The following is a 25,246-nucleotide window of genomic DNA, read 5'->3' on the forward strand; positions in this document are numbered from 1 at the left end:
TTTCATGTGAGGACTAAAAAACCAATTAAAATAATAATAACTACATGAAAATGCTAGGAAACAGACATGGGGTTAGAATGCCATGTTGCAGCATGTTGGGCCCTGGCTGTTGCCTCAGAAGCTGTTACTAGGGGTTGGGATAACAAAAAGCCTGTGAGTTGCCAGAATCCATGCAAACATGATCAGTCCTGGGAGAGACAAAAGGGTCCAAGGTGACTCCTACAGCTGGGCAGTAAGGGGGCTGATCTGAGGTTCCCACTCAGGAGTGCATAGTCAGATGCAGCAACTCCTGGAGGTTCACCTGAATTTGTCTAGTGCTATCTTTGTGAAGAGATTTGAAGACACAAAACGTGGTATCCAGGCTGACCAAGCAGCTTATAAAGTTGTCAAAATCCACGTTCCCTCCCTCATCTTAATAGTGTCGGATGATCATGTTGTAGAGATACTCATTCAGGTGGAATGCTGCCTCAAAAGGGAATATCGTCATGTTTTTGAAATTGTATCTACAAATTACATTGAATCTGTTAAAAACTAATTTAAAATAAAAATACAAATAAAAATAAAAAGGCCCCTGGTAGCTCACCGCTACACATGGTCCCTGCTGGGTCAATGGTCATTGCTATGTCAGTGTCAAAAATGTATGTATGTGGCCTGCTACTCGTTGATGTTGCTCCATGGGTACTTGAACTCCTCAAAGCTCAACTTACCTGTGCTGTCACTATCCATCACCGCCACCATGCTGCAACAAGTGTCAATGCCAAAGCCTATCAGTCTTCAGATCAGAGTGTCAGGTCACAGCCTGCAGCTTAGTCCCGCTAAGCCACACTGTCAAAGGTGAGCAGGGCGGCAGCGCCTTTTCCCTCCACAAAGACACCTGGGACAGTCTTCGGTGAACATGTCCGCATTTATTCACAGGCACGTACATTATAAAGGGCAGGTAAAAGGGGTGTAATCAATTCTGGGGAATGCTGACAATAGGACAGAATGGACACTGGTGCCAATATGCCTATCCAATCAGCTTACAAGTCATGTAGCTCCCCAGGTGGGCTTAATGGGCCTGGGCCACATCTGGGAGTTGCTTACCTGATTGGCAGAAGGCGGGAGTGGGGAGAAATGTGCCTGGACTCAACTAACTGTTGAGATCGCCCACAACCACCTTGCTGAAAATATTCATGAGTTCTGTGGGGAAATGTGGTGGAATGATATGGCCATGCCAAGATGGCCACTGGCAAGCAAGCTTGCCAGGAATGCTCAGGAATGGCTTTGTAAACCACCTGGGAAACCACCTGGCAATGGAGCCTGCCCGGCAACAGGCTGTGATTGCTTAGGGCATAGACCGCCCCTTGACTGGATTGGCTGCCTCTGCCATATAAGCTGCTGTACCAACTGAAATAAACGAGACTGCGGGTTGCTCACCTCTGGCCCGCTTTCACCCAACTCCCAGTGTCTGTGTCATACTCAGTGCCTCTTGCCCCCACTGTGCTCCTCCTTTCAGAACGAATCCACAGCAACACTGTGGCACTGACCTCCATATCATCTACGGCCTGCTGGGCAAACAGTCTCTGGAACTGTTTGGCCTCTTCATTCTCGTTGGCCTCAATGTTGGAATAATCGGTTCTAAGGGTGGGAGTTCAGGGTTGTACTGCACAGCTGCCTGGGTGATGGCTCTAAAGGCTCCACCTGGGATGAGCATGGCTTGTTCTACTGCCACTTGCACCTCCCTTCCCCCTCTCCTACCACCGCTGTACTGATTCCCCTGATCAGGCCTTGGAGAACACACTCCAGGCTGCTGCCCAAACCTGTGCCCAGGTCCCCACCTGCCAGCCACCACCACCGCCTTTTAAGAACAAGTTAACCAGGAACAAGGCTGAGACTCAGACTCAGGACCTGCAGTACAACCAACGTTGTTCTGCATCTTTCCTTAAATTTTCTTAAAATTTATTCTTGTTTTCCTAATTTGTGAAGGGGAAAGCTCTAGTCATTGATACATTTATTGTTTTCTCTGCTTTATCCACATTACACAAATATGGATATGACATATTTTATGTTTTTATTCTTTTCTGCTGACCAGAGAAATGTTCATAATGGTGTTCCTAGTTCACCAAGATGAAGGAATTCCAGGGTTAAGAGGTAGGCTTAGTAGGCCATATCAATAGGGGAGAAGAACGAATGAGTGGTGTCCCATGTTTCCATTTGGAGGTCTGTAGTGAGGTTAAGATGAGCTGTCTCTATGGCACTGCACAGGTGGAGAGAGTGTGGTTATTTGTCACTGACCCAGATTAAAGCTGCCCAGCTGGAGAAATATCTTAGCACCTGTCCTTTCATCCTTGTTTGCTTTGGTCAGCTAGTCAATTTCTTCTCTTTTTCTTTATTAGTGCCTATTCTGAGAAAGAATGGTTTTGAAAGCTGATGCCTACATCTAACACATTTGATACAGTAGTTTATTTTTCCAAGTGGATTTTCAGTTTAACATACAATATCACTGTTACTTAAATAATGTAAACTTGATTTTCTTGCATTTTATATGACACATTTGATATTTCTTAGTTTTTATTTGACCATGTTGAAATCCACATCTAGATTTATCTCTTGATCCTATAGAAAACATCTAATTATAAAATGAGAATAAGTGCCTTTGGGAGTCTTTTTCTGTGTACACATATTAGTATATACTCTAATGTATCTTTTTTAGTCATTACATTCCATGTTGTTTAACACTATGGAAAGAGAGGGCAAGAAAAATTCTTCACGGTAGACTTTCTGATGGCATTTCCTTCCCTTACTTTTGATCAAACACAAGCATTCAAAAGGCCACAAGCTTTCAATAATAATGATAATAATTAAATAACAATAAATTATGTAAACCATTTTGAATTTTAAACAGGCTTAATCTATGTTTAGAGGGACAGTATGGTTCTGAGGAAACATAATGGTTTAAAATTAGTAATGGGACAAACTCGAATAGTTACAAAGCAATTGCAAAGGGATTGGACAGCTGGGAATGTTCTTGTAACTTAAGAAAGCTACTCATATATTTCTCGTTGTTTATATGCTAACTGAACATGAGAGTGTTAAATATGGAAGGAAAGACACTTCCTGAGATATATCTGGCCTGACTGCATCAGCAGGGAATAGGACAGCTCAGAGGAGAGTTATGCAAGCTCACCCCCTCTCGTGTATTAGTATATTATTTGCACATTCACATTTAAAGTGTAATTAAGCTGTTAAGCAGAGAGATCATTTGTAATTCTAGTAGGTGTATCTATGATTGGGAAAGTGGTAGTGTACCACCAGAAGTACATTTCTTTTCAAACTCAGGGAGTTTTCAAAAACTCCTTCTACAACACTAACATAGAAACATAAGGTATTTTGGAACTATAATTTAGGAATCATGATGCAGAGGAGAATTGTATCATCTTAAGTGTGCATGTATACAGATCCGTCCTAAGAAATAGTAACAGAAACAGTACAAGCAATTGAAATACAATTTATTTTAAAAACATTTAGTACAGAGAGAGAGAGAGAGAGAGCACTCCTCTACACTGGCTCACTCCTCAAATGCTGGCAATAGCCAGGGTTGGGCTGAGCTGAAGCCAGGAACCCAGTCCTAGTATCCTATGTCTGTGTCAGGAACCTAATTAACTTGAGCCATTACCATTGTCTCTAGATCTGCAATAGCAAGAAGCTGGAATCAGGAGCTAGCGCCAGGAATTGAAACTAGGCACACTGATGTGAAAAGTGGATGTGTTAACTGGCATCTTAACTAGGCTAAATCCCTGCCTTGTTGTGTATGTGTATATATTTCACATTACATGAAATTATTTTATCATATACATATATTAGATAAAACTATACAGTATCCTGTACATAATAATATTTATATATGTGCACAAAGAAATTGTTAAATATACACAGCCATGTGTGCATAAACTGGGGCTATTTTCCTACTCATTGTCCTAGTAATTTTATTTGTGTTATTTTTTCTTTGTTTACTAAGATTTTAATAAATTTTTACTGTACATATAGTATTTGTTGAATAAGTATAAAACACTATGCCAGAGTTTTGAAACACAAAATTGAATAAGAGATGGCTTTTTCTTGACTAAGATCACTGTAAACACATGAAATTAACACAAATACATGATTACCCAACAGTGTTATGATACACATAGGCATCTGTGGGGGTTTATAGGAAGTAACCTATTTTTTCTTGGTGATTACTGAAGGCTGAGAATGGCATTGTGGTTTAGTAAAATAGATTAGCCTTCAGAGTCCCAGAAATCAATACTTGAATCCTAATTCTGACGTTAGCTTTCAAACTTTGGTCAGATGTTTTAAATTCTGAGCATTGTTTTCTCCTCAGTAAGGTGGAGGTGAAATAGCCTAGCACAGAATATTTTTGTTTGCAGAGTAAGGTAGGCAAACACTTAGCAGAATATGTGGCAATTAATGACAAAATATTTCCTTCTTTGCTTCCAGAAGTGAGAGCATATTAGTTATATATCGCTTTGTAACAAATTATCTTCCAAATTTAGCAGATTACAACATGCATTTATGATCTAATAGTTTGTGTGGGTCAATAATGTGGGTATGGTTTTACAAGGTCCTCTACTTCATGCTTTCTCATGAGACTGCAATTGAGGAGCAAGTATAGACTGGGATCTCATCTAAAGTTTTGACTGGGGAAGGATCCACTGTCAATCTCACATGGTTTTAATTGGCATTCGGTGCCTTTAAAGCTATTAAATTGAAGACATCAGTTCATTGATGTTTGTTGGCTAGTGATCACCATCAGCGTCTTGCCATGTGGGCTTTTCCAAAATGACAATTTTATTAAACTCAGCAAAAAGAGTGTGTTAGCAAGAGGAATCACCATTTTATTTAATCTAACAACAGAACAGATACTTAACTATAATCTATTGGTCAGAAGCAAGTTACTAGGTTCAGCCACATTCTAAGGAAGAATCTTACAGAATGTTTGCGGAAAAACATAATTAAAATATGTTTATTTTGATATAAAACACTTTGGATCCCACACGTATTTTTCTTATAACACACATCTTTCATGAACCTTTGTAAAACTTCTTATATGTAATGGATGTGAATGCCAAGTCAGGGACCATAAGAGATAATCTTAAAGGCTGCTTATCCACAAATAACATTTTTACAAAAGCAATCAAACTATATTTATTTAATGTACAACAAAAGAGCTTAATCAGGGGCTTAATTTAAAAAAAAAAAACTGACAGCAATAACACCACAGGTCAAGATATAGAGTCCAAGACAGAAATCAAGGAAATGACAGATATTCTAAGGAAAAACTAAGAAGATGACAGAAGGAGTGACTGGACAGCCCGGGTGAGGTGTCCTGGCTGGAGTCCTGCTTTGAATAAGTCTCTTGCAGATACTTCTTAAAAGCTGTAATGGTTTTCCAGAGCTCAGCCATAGCATGTGTTAAAAAGGCTATCGATGTTGGGTTCTACTAGCAGGTGCTGGGTGGATGGACAGTAGTATGGTCCTAATGTCTTACATGAAAGACCACTTGTCCTTCAGGATATCCAAGTAGATGTTATCCTGAGTATCAATGTTGGGGTTGAAGCAGTTTGTGAGGAACTTCACTATGGGTGCACTACAAAGGAGAGCTTATACCTCAGGTCTTCATATTGTGTGTTCCATGGATGGTCTTTACCTATTTGAAAAGGTTGTCTGATTCAGGGAAGGCAAAATCCTTTGATGCCAGACATTGTGAAGATCATCAGTTCCTACCCACTGTAACCCTGACAGTACCTCTGCTGGGCTCAGCAGTGATGCTGGTGACTGAGGGCTCCCCATTTTGAGAGGCCATTTGGCAAGCGCTAGTGGAAAGACAGGAACTCAGAGAACACAACTGCAACTGCTGCATTTGAATTGTGACTAACAGCATTTAAAATTCCCATTTATTATGTATTTGTTTTATGCCAGTCAATGTGTCAATTGATTCATAGGAATTATTTCAGTTTTTTTCTCATCAATTTAGAAGAAGGTATTAGAATGATTATTATATTCCCTTTGCAGATAAAGTACTTACTAGGACTTAAAAAAGTTAATGTCTTTCCCAGAATCATAGAAACAAGGTTTAAGGGAATGAATTGGGGTCTATCTTTCATTGTAACCTGCAGTTTTCCATTCTCAAGCTATGTAGTCACCCAAGTACTCTACATATTCTAAAATGGTAACATTGGAATGGAGAACTTAATCCCCAGTAACACATTATCCAGATGAGTACATTAAACCTTCCCCTTAGTACAAAATACCTTAACTCAGTTAAATTGCAGGGATTTTAATAAGAAAATATTTTGTGGAATGATGTGCAACATATTCAAAGATTCTTTGCTATTGTAATCCCAGAATTATAATTTTCTTTTGAAAAGACAAAAATGAATTTGGATTCATACATTAATTTGAAAGCATTTGAGGCATCTGGCCCTCAAAAAGAGATTGAGAAAATTCTCCAAGGAGTAATTTAAATCACTTTGTTGTTCATAGTTTGTGAGTTGATGGAATGACAAATAAACTGTTACAAGGGAATCTCAAAATGTTAGTGGGAAATTGAATTAAAAGTTTATTTTGTTGAAAATGTTTTTGAAATCCATACATATGAGGAGTCTTTAAACAATCCATGGAAACACATAAAAATCTATTCATAAATTTCAATTTTTCCATCAAAATAAACATTTTAAATTCCATTTCTTTGACAAACTTTTGAAAGGCTCTTGTATGAGCATCATTTTCAAATGTTGTCTGTCTACATAATGTATTTTCCATTTCTGTGGTAATCTTTCATTCCTCCCATCTAAGATTTTGCCTGAAAAAAAGAGATCTTGTCGCTCATAGGCAGAACTGAGATTGTTGGCTGGCCAAAGATGCGTTGAATGCCTGAAGGAATCTTTTGTGGGGGGTTTAGGGAACATCAATATTTATGTTGCGGCATCACTTTTCCAAATAGAAATCAAGAATGAGTTTACCTGAAGTGCTAAAATCAATTCTGGAAAAATAGAATCCAGTTATTCCTTCTGCCTATCATTTTGGACTTCAATAGTTGTGATTGTGTCAGAATATGTCTGCTTACCAAAGTTTTAACAGTCACACTGAGCTATTCCATATATCTCATTGTTAATATATCTAATTGTTCAATTTGTGTTGATCCCATTTTCTTATGTAATTTTTTTTTTCACAAATCTGGGAGTGAGTAACTTGGCTGCAAGATAACGGGATGCATTAAACATCTATTCTGGTAAACCTACAGCCTAAATGATTCTACTTAATTTCAATTACATTTTTAAATCTACTTTAAGTTATCATTATTTTTCTGTTTGTTTAAATAGAATATTTACCTTTACTAAGTGTATGTATTAAAAGTGTGATATTTTGGAGCTGGCGCTGTGGCATAGTAGGTTAAGCCTCTACCTCCAGACTGGGCATCCCATATGGATGCCAGTTCACGTCCCAGCTTTTCATCTTCTGATCCAGCTTGATGCTAATGGCCTGGTAAAGCAGTGGAAGATGACCCAAGTGCTTGGGCCTCTGTGCCCATGTTGGAGATCTGGAAGAAGCTCCTGGTTCCTGGCTTTGGATCACTCAACACTGGCCCTTGTGGCCATTTTGAAAGTGAACCAGCAGATGGAAGATCTCTCTCTCTCTCTCTCTCTCTCTCTCTCTCTCCTCTCTCTTTCCTTGTTCTATCTGTCTGTAACTCTACCTCTCAAAAAAATCAACTGAATGTTTAAAAAAGTCTGATGTTTATTACCTCATTTCTAATAACTTAAAGAATTACATAAGGTATGATTTTGAAGATGATCTCATGAAGAAAAGTGGAAATTAGGAGGGAATATTAGTTTCTTATTTCTGCAGTAACAAATTACCACAACTCAGGGGCCTACAATAATAAAAATTTAATATCCTACAGTTCTGGATGTCAGAAATCCTAAAATCAAGGCATTGGCAGAACTGCATTCCCTCTGGAAAATCTAGAGGACAATGTTTCCTTGTCTTTTCCAGCTTCCAGAGGCTGCTTCCATTTCTTATCCTGTGATTTCTTTTTCATATGACTCCAAATTTCCATCCTCATATTTCCTACTGTTAATGCTAATCCTTCTGCCACCCTCATATAAGGACTCTTGTCACTACATTGGGCATGCACAGATGTTTCCCTCAAGCCAAGATATTTAACTTAATCATGCTTGTAAATACCCTATTTCCATGTAAGGTAACATATCCACAGGTTTCAAAGATTGGGACTTAGACAACTTTATTTAACCCACCACAGGGATTGTGAAATTTAAGTGGGGATATTCTAGTGATATTTTTTAAAGATGTCCTAGAAATCTCTTACTGATTTATGACAACAATTAATTTGATCTATAAAACAGATGGTTCTTTATGTTGTATTAAATATTGTGTATATGTGATAATTCATATATACTAAATGCAGTGCTGGAAGTTCTTTTCTTTTACTCGTATGTTTTGGGGAAAGAATTTATAGAATGGAGAAAATCAAATTTCTAAGAAGATGAAAGTAGGTATAGTTTTATTTCCTCAAAATTATAGAATATGTTGAAATAAGAACCAGAATTGTTTTGTGCAATTCCTAAGGGACAAAAATAGTTTCTAATTAGTGGAGCCACAGAGAGGCAGACTTGTCCCTAGGGATATAGTTTCTAATAATAACAAAGGAAAATTGCTTTAGGAAGTAATGATGTCTCCATGATCAGAAGAGTCCAAGAAGATCCCCAATAAAGAATCAGAGATGCAAGCTTAATTCAAAGATGAATACTTCCCAATCTATGTGAAAGTTTTTGTTAGAATTCAGTAAAATGTTTCTGTGTGGGTGCAAACTGATGAGATCTTTACTTAATATATACTGAATTGATCTTCTGTATATAAAGATAATTGAAAATGAATCTTGATGTGAATGGAATGGGAGAGGGAGCGGGAGATGGGAGGGGTGTGAGTGGGAGGGAAGTTATGGGGGGGGAGCCATTGTAATCCATAAACTGTACTTTGGAAATTTATATTTACGAAATAAAAGTTAAAAAAAAAAAGAAAAAAAAGAATTCAGTGAAAATGAAAACTTAAGGAAAGTCTCATGATTTTCTCCCAGAAATAATTTAACCTAGGACTGATGTGGGTAAAGCCGCCACCTTCGAAACCAGAATCCCGTGTGGTCCCCAGTTGAATTCTCGGCTGATCAACTTCTGATCTAGCTTCCTACTAATGGCCTAGGAAAAGCAAAAGTATATGGCCCAAGTGCCTGGGTCCTGTACCTATGTGGGGGACTCAGAGGAAACTCCTGACTCCTGGCCCTGGCTTCAGTTTAGCCCAGCCCTAGCCATTGCAGCCATTTGGGGAGTGAAGCAGTGGATGGAAGATCTCTCTCTCTATGATTCTCTCTGGCTCTCTCTGCAGCTCTGACTTTCAAATACATAAAATAAATCTTTTTTAAAAAATTAATTAACTTTAAAATCTATGTTCTATTTAGATATATTCTTTCTAGTTTGGGGAATGAAATGATCTTTTATGAAATGATGATAAAACAATAATAATGGTTGTGATTTTACTTGGTAACTAACATATAAACCATATACTTGTCCTCAAAATTTTAATTTTTTGTCTTAGGCCTCCGTGAATTTGACAAATTTGTAACCAATAGCTAGATGAAATCCAATGTGTCCGAAAAATTCTGAGAGTTTCTGATTATAAGACTCATTAAACTGCCTTTTTTCACACAATATATAGCTGTTGTTTACTGAATAATTATGGGCAAAATATCCTGCTTGGAACTTTATATCTACCCTCTTCAAATCCTAATAATAAAATTGGTGCTTATTATTTCCACCATTATACTCTTGATAAAATAAAGACAATGGTATTACGTGTCTTGTAGACACACAACTAGTAAGAATTGAACAAATAATTAAAATGCATATTTGTCTTAGGCAATTGTGTTCTTTCTTCTTGACATGTGTTCTCCCTAATGATGTTATTTAAAATGCAAAAAGCTACTGTAAGAATGTGCCATTCTAAACTGATATAACTGTACTTATCATGAAAATTTTTTATCTGTACAATTACAGCTATAGATTTTGAAGAACAATTTTGCAGAAGAAATTCTTAGATACTAAAGTAGTTGTTCTTATTTTGTCTCTAGGCAATCTGATATTGTCTGAAAATGTACTCTTGAGCACATTTCCTGTTAGTGAACCTAATTTTTTTCTGAGCTATATATCTATATCTATATTATATCTATCTATCTATCTATCTATCTATCTCTATCTATCTATCTATCTATCTAGTGGGAAGTGAGTGTTCATTAGCAGAACATATAAATCCCAGGTTCCTAGAAGCAAATACTCAAATAACTCCAAAATAATGTTAGAACTAATAAATGAAGTTAGTAAAGTCACAGGGTTAAAAAAAATCTATGTACAAAATCAGTAGCATTTTATACACAAATAAAAACCTAACAGCAAAAGAAATCAAGAAGCAGTCTCATTTATGACAGCATCAAAAATAAAACACTTAATACATTTACTCAAATGAAATATATATACACTGAAAATTATAAAACATGATGATAGAAATAAAAAATGATGAAGTAAAATGGAAATACATCCCTTGACTATGAATTGGGAGAATAAATATTGGAAAAGTATCCATACTATCCAATGCAATCTCTATCAAAATCTCAATCATAATCAAAAGCATGTCTTTGTAAAAATTAAAAGAAAGAATAAGAAAGGAAGAGGACAGAGGGTTACAGAGGGTAGGAGTGTGGATAGGAGGGAAGATAGGATGGAAAGTATCACTATGCTCCTAAATCTGTATAAATGAAATACATGAAATCTGTTCACCTTATTTAAGTCAATACTAAAAAATAAATAAAAAAGATCAATGACATTCTTCACAGAAATATAAAAATAGAAGATAAGAATTTTTATGGAACCACAAAAGTCTTGAAATACCCAAAACAATTCTGAGAAAGAAAATAAAGCTGAAGGCATCACACTTAATAAATTGAAATTATTTTACAAATCTATAGTAATCATAAGAGTATGGTAATGGGGTAAAAACAGACACCTGGATCTATACATTGTAACAGAGAGCACAGAAATTGTTACAAACTTATTCAGACAATCTTTTTTTAAAATTATTTTATTTATTTTAAAGACACAGTTAGGGAGAGTGGGAGAGAGATGAGAAAGAGAGAAAGAGAGATGAAAGAAAGAGAGAGAGAGAGAGAAAGAGAGAGAGAATCTTCCATCTGCTGGCTCATTCTTCAAATGGCCACACTGGTCGATTCTGGGCTGGATCAAAGTCAGGAGCCAGGAACTTCTGGGTCTCCCACGTGGATGCAGGGGCCTAAGGACTGTGGGCCATTTTCCTATGCTTTCCCAAGTCATAAGCAAGGAGCTGGATTAAAAGTGGAGCATCTGGCACCTGAACCAGCGCCCGTATGGGATGCCAGCGTCATAGGCAGCAGCTTTACCAGCTAGACCACAATGCCAGCCCCCAGACAACCAATTTTTGAAAAGTACCAAAAGGACAAAATTGGGCAGAGAGGCTTTTCAATAAATCATGCTGGGAAAACTACACATTCTCAAATGTGAAATAATGAAATTGGAATCCTATTTTATATCAAACACAAACACAAACTCAAAATAGATTAAAAAAAAAACCTAAGTGTAAGACTAGAAATGATAAAACTTTTAGAATAAAACATAGAGGAAAATCTTCTTGGCATTGGGCATAGGGATGAGTCTTGAATATCACACAAAAACTCAAGCTACTAAAGCAAAACTAAATAGAGGGGAGCACATAAAACTAACCAAACTTCTGCCCAGCAGTAGACACAACATGTAAGTTTAAGTGATAACCAACAGACTGAGAAAATATTTATAAACCATTATCTGATAAGAGGTTATCATCCAAATTTATTTAGAGCTCATACAACTGAATAATAGAAATACAAATAATCCTATTAAAATTGGGAAAATATCTGAATACTAATTGCTCCATAAAAGACGTAAAATGAGTCAACAGGTATATGGCTTTCTCATAACCGACTTCTTGAATATGTATGTATATAGGTATTAAGATAAAAAAGTTATGGGGCCAGCACTGTGTCATAGCAGGTTAAAGCCCCAACCTACAGCGCCAGCATCCCATGTGGGTGCTGGTTCAAGTCCCAGCTGCTCCACTTCCAATCCAGCTTGATGTGCCTGGAAAAGCGGCAGGAAGTGGCCCAATTACCTAGGACCATGCATCCATATGGGAGACATGAATGAAGCTTCTGGATCCTGGCTTCAGTCTGGCCCCACTTGGCCACTGTGGCCATTTGGGGAGTGAACCAGCAGATGGAAGATCTCTATTTCTCCCTCTCTCTCAGTAACTCTGTCTTTCAAATAAATAAAATAAATCTTAAAAAAAGAGAAAATAGCAGGTGTTGCAAACAATGCAGAGAAATAGGATCCTTGTGCATTGTGGTGGGAATATAGTGATGCAGCCTATGTGTAAAATAATTTAGTGACTCTTCAAAAATTTAAGTATCATCAAATGACACAACAATTCCATCTACAGGGATATATCCAAGCTCATTAAAGATACACATCAACAGAAAAACTTGTACATAAATATTCAAAACATTATTAATTTTAATAGCCAATAAGTAGAACAACCCAAATGTCCATAAATGGATGAAATGGATAAATGAATTGTGACATATCCATACAACAGAATATTATTTACTCATAAAAAGGAATGAAGTGCTGATGTATATGACAACATAGATGAAACTTGAAGTTATCATGCTAAGAAGTCAGACACAAGAGGTCTCATATTATAATATACTATTTATATAAAATATTAAGAATTGACAGATTTATTGAGTCAGAAAGTAAATTGGAGTCTTTCAGAAAGTCTTAAATGGCTCTTCCTTAAATATGTGTGCATTTGTAATTTACATTCTTATCTGCTCTCATGTTTCATAGAGATTTGAAACTATTTATAATAATATACATATTATAGTGAATATTTAAAACTGAAATTAAAATACTGTAAAACATAAATAAGAAAGGAAAGTTTTTGCCAATTGGTCAACAGATACGGTTCTGAGATTTTGGGCAAACTAAGACAAAAGGAGTTATCTCAGTTATAATCCATACAAGATAGCATACCGATTGTTAGGAGACAGAATATTTTCTTGATTCCTTCTAGGAGAAATGCATGATCTTTATGTTAGGGGCTCAGAGTGTTATAATAGACAATTCATATAAGAGGGATTTTACTTAAGTCACTGAATTTTTCAGGTAACTGTTTCTTGCATTGAACCTTGGTAAAGACAGTGTTGATAGATGGTATCAGGTAAGCATGTAAGTGGTATTAAGCAGGAAAGCATTTCAGTCAGGAAGTTTGGTTTATGGGGAAAATGTCAAGTTGTATGAAGATGTATTCATACCTGGGGTTCAGTGTAGGATTTCTGGTCAGTTTCTTTTGCTAAGCCCACTGGATTTGTGGTGTCCTGATCTCCTATTTATCTGTAGGGTGAGATGTGTGTCAACAAAGAGTGGAGCTTTCAGAAAAACACTCTCCCTGCTTTTGGGATCTTTGAGTCAAAAGTTCCAAGTTTGTCATAAAGAAAGAAAATAAGAGAACCATTTTTTCCTCCCAGCAACCCTCTTTGTTGACATGGTTACAGAATGAAGGATGCTAAGAAATGAGACCTGCCTGTGAGAACGAAGTCACTTGGAATTTTACCTTGGAGGTAGGCAAGACAGTTGAATTCTTTCTTTTAATTTTTTAAAGATTTATTTTATTTATTTGAAAGCCAGAGTTACACAGAGAGTTAGAGAGAGAGAGAGAGAGAGAGAGAGAGAGAGAGATTCTTCTATCTGCTGGTTCACTCCCCAAATGGCTGCAATGGCCAAAGCTGGGCAGATCCAAAGCCAGGAGCCAGGATCTTCTTCTGGGTCTCCCACATGGGTACAGTGGCCTAAAGACTTGGACCATCTTCTACTGCTTTCCTAGGCGCATTAGAAGGGAGCTGATTGTAAGTGGAACAGTTGGGACTCAAATCGGAGCACAAATTGGATGCTGGAGCTGCAGGCCAGGGCCCCTATTTTGACTCTTACCTAAAGTTAAAATAACTTAACATTGGAGAGTCCTTCCAGAGAAACCATTCCACTGACTTGCTTCTCCTGCAAAGGTCACCATGCACTGATGTCCCCTTCTGGAGAGTGACTGGTCCTAAAAATTGAAGTAGCTGGTCACTGAGGAAGACTTAGTTTACTGGGAACTAGGACTGGCCCATCATTCTCCTGAATAACTCAGTTTGGTGAATTCTAGTAGAAGGCTGATGGTCTTTCCCAGTGGGCTGACGTAAATATCAAGGGTTTCCTCTGGGGCTAAAATGGGAGCTAAATTGGGGTTATTCCTATGAGGGCCTCTGCAGAGCTGATAAAACAAGGAAAATGATTTTCAAGGCTTCTTGAGTTTTTTAAATAGATGATTAATGACCCTGAACTTTGTGCTGATATTTCTTATATTCCATTTAAATAACCTAAAGAAAGTCATTTGTCAGTGAAGTCTGCTGAAATGTAGAATACTAGAAAAACAGATATATAACCTGTTAAAAGCAAACAAAGTATTTTAAAAATACACCCTTAAGGGGCCAAAGTTGTGGAGTAGTGGGTAAAGCTACTGCCTGCAGTGTCCATATCCCATATGGGCGCCAGTTCTAGCCCCTGTTGCTCCGCTTCCGATCCAGCTCTCAATGGCCTGGGAAAGCAATAGAAGATGGCCCAAGACCTTAAGACTCTGCTCCCACATGGGAAGACCCAAAAGAAGCTCCTGGCTCCTGGCTCCTAGCTTCGGATCAGCACAGCTCTGGCCGTTGTGGCAAACTGGGGAATGAACAAGTGGATGGAAGACCTCTTCTCTTTCTTCCTCTCTCTCTGCCTCTCTTTCTCTCTCTGTGTAACTCTGATTTTCAAAAAAAAAAAATAAATCTTTAAAAAATACACCTTAAATCATTTATGGCTTACTAGAAATGAAATCATACCAACTTACAAATTAGACTAGTCAATATTTAATCCAAGGTATATATAACTTCATCTTAAACCTACAGTATCTTTGTAAAATGAAAACAAAACTCATCTCATAATTGACAATTAAATATAAAGTACCTGCTAGATGTTATATCTGAAATATTAATATTATTAAGATTGTAAAAGCTTAACAGGTTACTACAAACAGGTAAGATTCAAAATATTCTATAATTAGGTAAACACATTCATAATTATTGAATGGATTTTCTTATTTAGGCTAGAGATTATTTGTGGGAAAACTTTTCAAATAGCAATATTGAAATGAGGAGCTGAAGACTGAATTCCAGAAAACAATGAACAACTCTACAGTACTTCAGTTATTTGCAGTCTTCCCAATCCAGCCCCAGGGAGCCAGACAAATCAATTCCTGTCCACCTAATATTCTTTCTGGTGCTTTCTTCAGGTGTGTACATGGGGAGCAGTAAGGGAAGTCTTTGTTGCACGATTTTCAGAGATTAATCAAGTTTCTGAGGACTCTCTCACCTATCTTGACCCTTTCAAGAATGTTCTTAAAATTGTGATCAAACTTTGTCCTACTCTTCTAGTCTTCTTTCAATACACTCCCAACCCAACTGCCAACTCCCAGTTTTCTTCAGCTCAAAGATTCACTAATAACTTTGATAGTTGTTAACTAAGGACTTAAAGTATGACATCTCCAGCATATTTGCATGTCCATTTGCATGTGGACAATATAAGACCCTCTCTACACTGACACATAGGCACACACACACAAGCACACCTCAAAGCTTTTGACATTTAATAGGATGACATAATAGTGAAATGTCATATATTAATGTATATGGGTGTATTTTGGTATATGCTTCTTTAAACCTATGTCTGCTGGCATGAAGTTTTAAAAATGTACCTCACTTTTGATAGGGAGGAAATAATTTCCAACTCGAATGTTATCTGGAAGAATTTTCCCCCTGAATAACTGAGAAGGCATTTAATCTATAGTTACTCCAATGTTTCACCGTCAGATGTATCCTTCTCCCCTCTCCTTGCCCCTAAGGAGCAGCTGGGGTTCAAATTGCACACTTGTTGGCTCACTGGAATTTTGCTGTTAAAAAATTTCATGCCCCCGTGCATGGATTACATATGGTCTAGAGAAGAACATCTCCATAAGAATGCCATTCCCAAAGCAGCCAGCAACTGGGATCTGTTCTGACATTTGTCCCTTTTTGCTTGTTCTTCATTATGTTCCGCTTTTTGTCATTCACATACAACCTCCATAGCTGTCAAGAACGACTCAGCATTGATAATACAAATATTTCTGGGACTGCTGCAATGCAGCTATTCAATGATCTCTTTATGGAATTACAACTATAGTTTTTTTTACTTAAAAATAAAACATGATTGTTAATATTTGAAAACATTTAAGTGAGTTCTGCCTTAATATTCCTCAAAGGGTGTGTGTTTGTCGGTGGGTGGGAGACAAGCACACTTACGCATGTGCACATGTTGTATATATGGCTCTAAACAGATTGTAAACTTAGGTTACTGCATAATTATGAACTGTTAAATTGATTGTATTGGTTTATCAGAGCTGCTGTAACAAAATACCACAAACTGAGTGGTAACACAACAGATATTTGTTATCTTACTGTTTTGAGGTTGGAAGTCTGGACTCTAGTTGTCTGCAAGATTGGCTCCTTCTGGGGGCTGTGAGGAAAAATCGACTACTGGCCTCTCTTCATGGCTTATAGATGATTGCCTTCATGTCCACAGGACATTCTACTTGTATGGAGTCAGTTTCCAAATTTTCCTTTTATATAAGGACTTGAGTCATATGGGGTTAGGCCCAACCCTAATGAACTCATTTTAATATCTTATTTCCAAAAACACATATTCTGAGGTATTGGTGGTTATGACTTCAACATATGAATTTTAGGGAAGGGACACAATTAAATCAATAATATTGGCTGTGATCTTCCTTTTTTAAAGAAAATCCTTGTCATTCAATTATATTTTATATTTCAATTCCTTTGAAATAAAAAATGAATCAGCCAAGTTGTGTTTTTATTTTAAATGCAAAACAAGAAACTTTATTAACTCCAATAGTAGTGGAGGTATAACAAACAACAGGTTTAATTGGAGGAGGAGATAGTTGGAAACTTCAGATACTGAGTGGGATTTCTGGATAGATTAAATCCTCTAATGGTCGATAGTACAGGTGTTCATAAACACATTTTAGATATAAGGCTTTGCTTTCATTTGAAGATTTTCACTAATGATTCTTACAATAAGAAGTTCAAATAGTCTTAAAATTGTTAAGTTGAATAAAAACCAAAACAAGTAAAACAAAATTTCTCTAGTATGAGAGCTTTTTCCTTTTAACTTTCAGACACATTTTAATGTCTACACTTTAAACTTTTTTAACACTTATTTATTTGAGAGACAGAGTTACAGATGACAGAGAAAGGTTTACTCCCCAGTTGGCCACAATGGCCTGAGCTGCACTAATCCAAAGCCAGGATCCTGGAGCTTCTTCCAGGTCTCCCATGTGGGTGCAGGGGCCCAAGGACTTGGGCCATCTTCCACTGCTTTCCCAGGCCATAGCAGAGAGCTGGATCGGAAGAAGAGCAGCTGGGACTTTAACCAGTGCCCATATGGGATGCTGGCATCACAGGCGGAGGCTTAGTTTATTATGCCACAGCACTGGTCCCTACACACTTTAAACTTTTTAAAGGTAATCCTATTTTTTGACTTTGAAAAATAGTCATTATAATGATTTTCTTGAATTATGGATGACAGCAGCTTTATAAATAATCAAGATGGATGTGCAAACATAATTTCAGACACTCTTGGAAACACATCTTAAGATACAGCATGTGTAAGAAATATTTCATTTTCAGTTTGTTTATTCTTTTGAATAGTGAAGAATATTCAACTTATCTTACACTGAAAATTTAACCTTTGATTACCATGACTCAAATAGTTGATAATGTGTAATTTTCAAAGTTTTCCCCATAAGCTTTCAGTCCAAATAAAGATATCTTATGTACAATTTTTATTATGTAATTATTATCAGCGGGCTCTTAAATTGACAGTTTGTCTTGCTTGTGGATTGATTTTGCAAAAACCATCTTTACAGTGAAGCAAATGTGAAAGACATTTTCCCCAATGCAAGCAAAATAATATGAATTAATAATAAAGTCACAAAGTATGTTTTTAATTTTGTAAACAATTTATTTTGAAAGAGTTACAGAGAGAGAGAGGAGGAGGAGGAGGCGGAGGAGGGAAAGAGATAGAGAAAGAGAGAGAATTTTCTGTCTGCTTATTCACTCCCTAGATGGCCACAACAGCCAGCACTGAGCAGGGCTGAAGTCAGGATCCAGGAACTTCTTCTGGGTCTCCCATATGGGTGGCAGGGGCCCAAACCTTGGGCCATCTTCCGCAGCTTCTCTTAGGTCATTAGTAGGCATCTGGATTGAAAGTTGTTAGGGAACCATTCATGGAGAAAGTAATTGTAGCGCCATTTGAAACAAAGTAACTGTAGCGCCCTTTGAAAGAAAGTAACTGCCCAGTAGCATGCAGCTTGAAAGAAAAGTAGAGTGGTAACCACCCTAGCTGGTAAGATTCGAAAATGGATGGCCTAACTAGAAGGTCTAACCACAAACTGTCGTTGCCATGGCGACGGGACCCTGGGGGGTCAGAATGTGGGCGGGGCTAGCCTCTAGAAACTGTATATAAGGGGACCCTCAGACGCTGTAAACCAGAGGTTGCTCAGCCTCTCTTCCTGGTCTGTAGTGCCTAGTGCCCGCAGGAGTAGGCTTGAGCGATCTCTCCTCCTAGTCACCTAGAGTATCAATAAAGTGTGTTTAGCTTGACCTTCCTCAGTCTCCTCAACTCTTTCTTCACGGTAACCCGGCCAGTTCCCGAAGGGGGAGATCCTGACAAAAGTGGAACGGCCATGACTTGAGCTGGATGCCAGTGTAGCAAGTGGTGGCTTGACCCGCAATGCCACAATGCTGGTGCCAATCATGGGCTTTTCATGGCATCTTTGAAAACAGACTTCAACAGTCATGGTTCATTTTTCTTTTATGATTCTTTTCCTTCTTCATAACTGTCGTATTGCAGTCACTGTCCTGTTGTCCTCTATTCTGAAAAACAAAAATAACTTCTATTTTTGAAGAACAAATTTTTCATTGGCACAAAACTATTTTGAATGAATCCCAAAGAAAGTGGAATATTAGGTCTCTACTCATGCAGTTTCCTCGTCTTCTATCAGCATTTAACTATCTTCAAGCAATAATCTCATCACAACTGAATTCTTTGGTTAGACGATTGACAACCATAAGTGGAAAAGTTCTTCTATAAAGGTTAGCAGATCATATGAGGTCTTCTCATAAAACCTCTGAAACCAGGCATGGAGGGCTGCTTCTCTTGCTGGGGATGTTCCCATAAACATGTTGGCTTCTTCAAGAGCTGTGGATACTCTATAGCCAGCACCATTCAGCTGCTCGTCTTCCGGATAGTCAGGTATCTCGCCTCCTCGCCTCCACTCTTGCTCTTGCAGTCACGGACTGTGAACTACAGGAGGGCCTCAGGAATAGCTCCCAGCTTCCTCTGCCTACCTCCATCTACGGAAGGTCACCCTTGCCTGGCATTGCATCCATTGCAGGTCACTGCACTCTTCATGCAGCTCTGACACCTCTGCCGTGTCTGACATTGTAGAAACGGCTCAGGTTCTAGCACAACACTCCAGTTGTTCATTTTACTATGGCTCCTGTTTTTTCTCTCAGGAGATAGGAATAATGAACTCAATCTTCTGATTGGTGTTTTACATGCAATAAAAATTCAGTAACTATTTGGGGAAGGGATGTCTAGCAGAAGCAAATTGTGGCTTAACAACCTTCCTTGCTTGAAGCCTTTTTTTTGCATTCTCAACTTTCTGTCATTCAAGGTAATTGTGATGGGGCAGTTTGGTAGAATAAGCACATTAAAAAGGTAATATTAGCAATGGTGATGGAAGTATATAATTATTGACATTAAATTGTTAAGTATATTCTAAGTTTCAATGAGATTTTAAACCAAAGAGCTGAAAGAAACTCAAGTCTAGTCCAATCTAACTCTTGAATTAAACCTCACTGAAGATCCTTAAGAAAGGTTTTGGGTTCAATTCAAATTAAAAATTTCCCTATGCTGTACTTGCTCTTTAAAGTTAGAAGAACAAGTTGACCCACTTACCATTTTATTTACATATAAAACTTGGTTGCCACATAGTGCTTCCTTCTCAGCAGCCTAATTGAAAGAAAAGTGTAACAAAATGGGATTGTAATTGACTGTATTTTAAGCAAATAGGTAGCCTTGCAAGTGCTAGAAAGTTGACAGATTTTTAAGAAACAGAGAGAGAGAAAATAGCTGAAATCCTTTTATATTTTACTTGATAACTGTGCTTTATGAGCATGTGACAATAGTAACAGCATATATATATATGTATACACATATATTTATCTATACATACATAAATGTATATTATGTGTTAATAAATGTTTGTGTATACACACACACACATAATCACTCATGTGTCAGCAACAGAGCCATTACACTGTCTAAATCTAGGAAGCATCATTCATAATACTGAATGCTATGTAAATGTTATCATTTGGAATTGTGCAATGTAGTTGTACTGGGTTTCCAACATTACACAATACACATATTACATATTACACATGTTACATATTACTGACAGCAATCCTAGGAAGTAATTATTATTATCACGTTCATTCAACAGATGAAGAAATTGAGGTATAGAGAGTATAAGTAACTTGTCCAGGGTCTCACAGTAAGTGACTGAAGATAGATTTCCTACACAGCTAATCTAACCAGAGAGGACATGAACCACTACACATACTACCTCTGTCAACAGGAATTTTGATGGCTTCAGAAATGAGAAAATAGCACTGACTGAGGAAGAAACTCTGAATGGCATTAACCTGCAAAATGCATTTCAAGAGTTTCTTCACATTTGCTAAACATGAATGACAAATTTGATTCTAAAGTTTGAAGCTGTCAAAAAGGGAAATGCCATCAGTTGTTTGACCCAAACCACCTAAACAAAATATGGAGATCAGTTGTTGAGAAGAGCTGTTGTTTCCTCATGAGACCACTTCAATGATACCTTGAACAGCACATCTACAGTAAATACAGCAATGTTTTTCTTACAGGCTATTTCTTATAATTAATCTTATTTAAGTTCATGTCAAAATACCAAATGCCAAAGTATATTCCAAAAAACTGATTACTGGGCAATGTTGCATCAAAATAAATCTCTCAGCAGTCCTGATTCATACTTTTCTAGTGGTCTGTATTAAGCCAGCAATAGTTTATAAAGTATGCAAGGGAAGATTCCTCCACAGAAACCACTCTATAAAGGTAAATTCTTTTTATTTAGAGACGTTTGAAAATTGTAATTCAAAATTTGCAAATTTCATTTCCATTCTGAAAATGTTGACCAGCAGTAAGTTCCAGGTTATTCTCTGTAATGAGAATCTGATCAGTAGGTATAGTATGTGGCTGTTTATATGCAGGTACACATACTTGCATGATTGCTCACCATTTTCACATGGACCAGTGCTGCTACCAAGAGCACCAATTGTACAGTCCAGAGAGAATCAGTGTAGCAACATGATTTAGCATCTGGACTTTTGAGCCAGTTGCATCCAAATCCAAGCTATTTAGTGGCTTTGGAACTATGGAGAAATCATACATCTCTTTAAGCTGCCTTCCTCACTATTCATATTCTTCTCTTAAAATAACCCATTTGAATATGCCTAGCAGGGCATTTAGCATAATATGTCAATCACTATGAATGACCAATAATAATAATGATAATAATAATAATTATCTACTATAAAATGGTAGTGGTATAAATATTCTAAGTATCCAAATACACAATTTGGACTCTGCCAATTTTCCTACACTTCTTCCTTTCTTGAAGAAAACTTCAGGCTCCTACTTGGGCTTGTTTTCTGTCTTTCTAGGAGCTAATACCTCTCATCGTACTCACTGGAATTTTCTGTATCCTCTTTCTCTCTCTCTCTCTCTCTCTTTTTTTTTTTTTTTTTTGACAGTCAGAGTGGACAGTGAGAGAGAGAGATAGAGAGAAAGGTCTTCCTTTTTTGCCGTTGGTTCACCCTCCAATGGCCGCCGCAGCCGGCGTGCTGTGGCCGGCGCACCGCGCTGATCCGAAGCCAAGAGCCAGGTGCTTCTCCTGGTCTCCCATGGGGTGCAGGGCCCAAGCACTTGGGCCATCCTCCACTGCACTTCCCTGGGCACAGCAGAGAGCTGGCCTGGAAGAGGGGCAACTGGGACAGAATCCGGCACCCCGACCAGGACTAGAACCCAGTGTGCCGGCGCCGCAGGTGGAGGATTAGCTTATTGAGCCACGGTGCTGGCCCTCTGTATCCTCTTTACTATAGCCAACTTCTCAAGTAGTGTTTGTACTTGATTCAGAAGAATTTGTGGAGACAAAGGTTACGAAATCAGCTTAAATGAGTTGAGTTTCACTTAGACCAAAGTTTATCTCACACCAACAAGACAGATTCCTGGAGGATGATATTTAATAGGTACTTTGTGGGAGGATGGGAGAATGGGATGCAGGGAAGAGTCCCATATTTTTTGATACATTGAGTTCCTTTAGCCTTCTTCTTCCTGCTGATCTCAAAGTACAAAAACCTTTTCCTTTAAGTTTTTTTTATTACAAATAACATGAGAAATCCATGAGATAACAAATAACATAATGGAAAGTACTTTTATTTTAAACTGATCTTAACAAATCATCACAGACAGCATGTTGTAACCCCACAATTGTATAGGCCAGACAATTGTTGGGGGAGAGGGGCTTGAATAAGTCTTCTGAGCAAACTTAAATCAAGGTGTTGTTCAGGCTAAGTTCTCATATGAGAAATTTGATGAGAAAATTCGCTTTCTTTTTTCATTTTTTACTTACACAAAGTGAATAAATTCCATGTGTTTCACTTATACAGTCTTAAGAGCATAATGATACTTCCCACTCTCCCCTCCCCTCCTTCCTCACTCCCACCCTCCATCATCCTTCTATTCTTATTTTGGTTTTAATTTTTCAATGATATACTTTCAATTTACTTTATAATCACAAGCTTATCCCTCCATTAAATAAAGAAATCAGCAAGTATCAAGTACAAAAACCATTGCTCTTCAGAAGTATAGACAAGACTAAAAGCGATAATCCAATCTCAAAATGTCAATTTTGCTTATATACATTGCATTTTTTTACTCTGTATATTAGTTATCACAAATCAGAGAAAACATATAATAATCAATTTTTTGGGACTGGCTTATTTCACTAGGCATAGTGCTCTCTAATTGCATCCACTTTTTCCTGAAAGATGGATGTCTTTCATTTTATGGTTGAGTAATAGTCCATCGTGTGAATATACCACAAGAGAAAATCCGCTTTTAAGGTGATTTTTATTCTTGGCAGATTTCATTTACTTGCATTTGAGGAACTAGGGTTCCTGTTTTCTTCCAGGCTCTTAGTTCCTGGGGGCCACCCATTTTCCATGACAAGTAGCCCACTCAGTCTCCAAGCCAGCAACAATGTAATGAATCCTTCCCATGCCTCAAATATCTGACTTTTCATTGTCTCTGACATCTAGACCAAGAATTTAAGGGCTCAGGTGAATAAGTCACATCCACACAGATTATGTCCCTATTGTGAAGTCACTTAGGTTATATATCACAGTCTAATCATGAGCAAGATTCATTATAGTCCCCTGGATTGTGTAGGGAATGTTCATCAGGAAGTAAGGGTCTTGGGGTCATATTAGAGTTTCACCTATCATAAAAAGTTAGTTTCTTTGTTACTCCTACTTCCACTCCTTCTCTTCCACATTCTTCTTCTCCTAATGATAACAAATAACACATTTTGATGCTTACTATTGGTTTTAGATATGGTTGTAAGCATTGGCATGTACCTCAAACGGTAGAGTTAGAAACATACCAGGGATTCCAATTCAAGCCATTCAAGGTGGCATGTACCAATGCCATCTCACTAGTCCCGGTGATCAATTTCTGTTCACAATTGATCATAATGATAGGACTAAGAGCCAAAGGGAGCACATAAACAAGACTAGTGTCTGCAAATACTAGCTGATAGAATAAAAAAGGGAGAGAACGATCCAACATGGGAAGCGAGATACACAGCAGACCCATAGAATGGCAGATGTCCTAAACAGCACTCTGGCCTCAGAATCAGCCCTCAAGGCACACAGATCTGGCTGAAAAGCCCATGAGAGTATTTTAGGCATGGAAAGCCAAAACACTCTGGCAAAAAAAAAAAAAAAAAAAAAAAAAAAAAAAAAAAAAAAAAAAAAACAACCTACATGAAAAATCTCCACAAGTGAGATCCCAGTGGAAAGAACAGGTCATCAAAGAAGGAGGTACCTTTCTCTGAAGGGAGGAGAGAACTTCCACTTTGACTACGACCTTGTCTAAATATGATCAGAGTTGGTGAACTCAAAAGGCTTCCACAGCCTTGGCTACTCATGACAAGAGCCTAGGGTGATTACTGATGCCATAAACAAGAGTGTCAATTTGTTAAGTCAACAACAGGAGTCACTGTGCACTTACTCCTCATGTAGGATCTCTGTCCTTAATGTGCTGTACATTGTGATTTAATGCTATAACTAGTACTCAAACAGTATTGTTCACTTTGTGTTTCTATGTGGGTGCAAACTGTTGAAATCTTTACTTAATATATGCTAAACTGATCTTCTGTATATAAAGAGAATTGAAAATGAATCTTTATGTGAATGGAAGGGGGGAGGGAGAGGGAAAGGGGAGGGTTGTGGGTGGGAGGGAAGTTATGGGGGGGGAGCCATTGTAATCCATAAGCTGTACTTTGGAAACTTATATTCATTAAATAAAGTTAAAAAAAGAAAATTCACAATAAATTTATGAGCAGTGATGTATTGGTAAATGTTTGACATCAGCTTTGTGGGGAAAAATCCCTTCTGAATGATGTTTCATGATTTCTGTTGTACAGATATTCCACTATGGCCAACTTCAAGAGAACAGCATTATATCACATCATTCAGAGTCAGAAGGGGATGTGTAGTAGC

The 25,246-nt window shown here is 37.6% G+C and overlaps 3 pseudogenes; all 3 read right to left on the reverse strand.

Annotated features, from left to right (window-relative positions):
- Positions 1 to 259: 259 nt before the first annotated feature.
- On the reverse strand, positions 260 to 5,162 carry LOC100348431 (calpain small subunit 1-like; annotated as a pseudogene).
- A 128-nt stretch (positions 5,163 to 5,290) lies between these two features.
- Positions 5,291 to 5,756, reverse strand: LOC103351949 (ubiquitin-conjugating enzyme E2 C pseudogene; annotated as a pseudogene).
- Positions 5,757 to 19,384: 13,628 nt separating this feature from the next.
- Positions 19,385 to 19,812, reverse strand: LOC127484818 (EP300-interacting inhibitor of differentiation 1-like; annotated as a pseudogene).
- Positions 19,813 to 25,246: the final 5,434 nt, after the last annotated feature.

Source organism: Oryctolagus cuniculus, chromosome X (genome assembly GCF_964237555.1).
Source record: "Oryctolagus cuniculus chromosome X, mOryCun1.1, whole genome shotgun sequence".
NCBI classification, from domain to species: Eukaryota; Metazoa; Chordata; class Mammalia; order Lagomorpha; family Leporidae; genus Oryctolagus; species Oryctolagus cuniculus.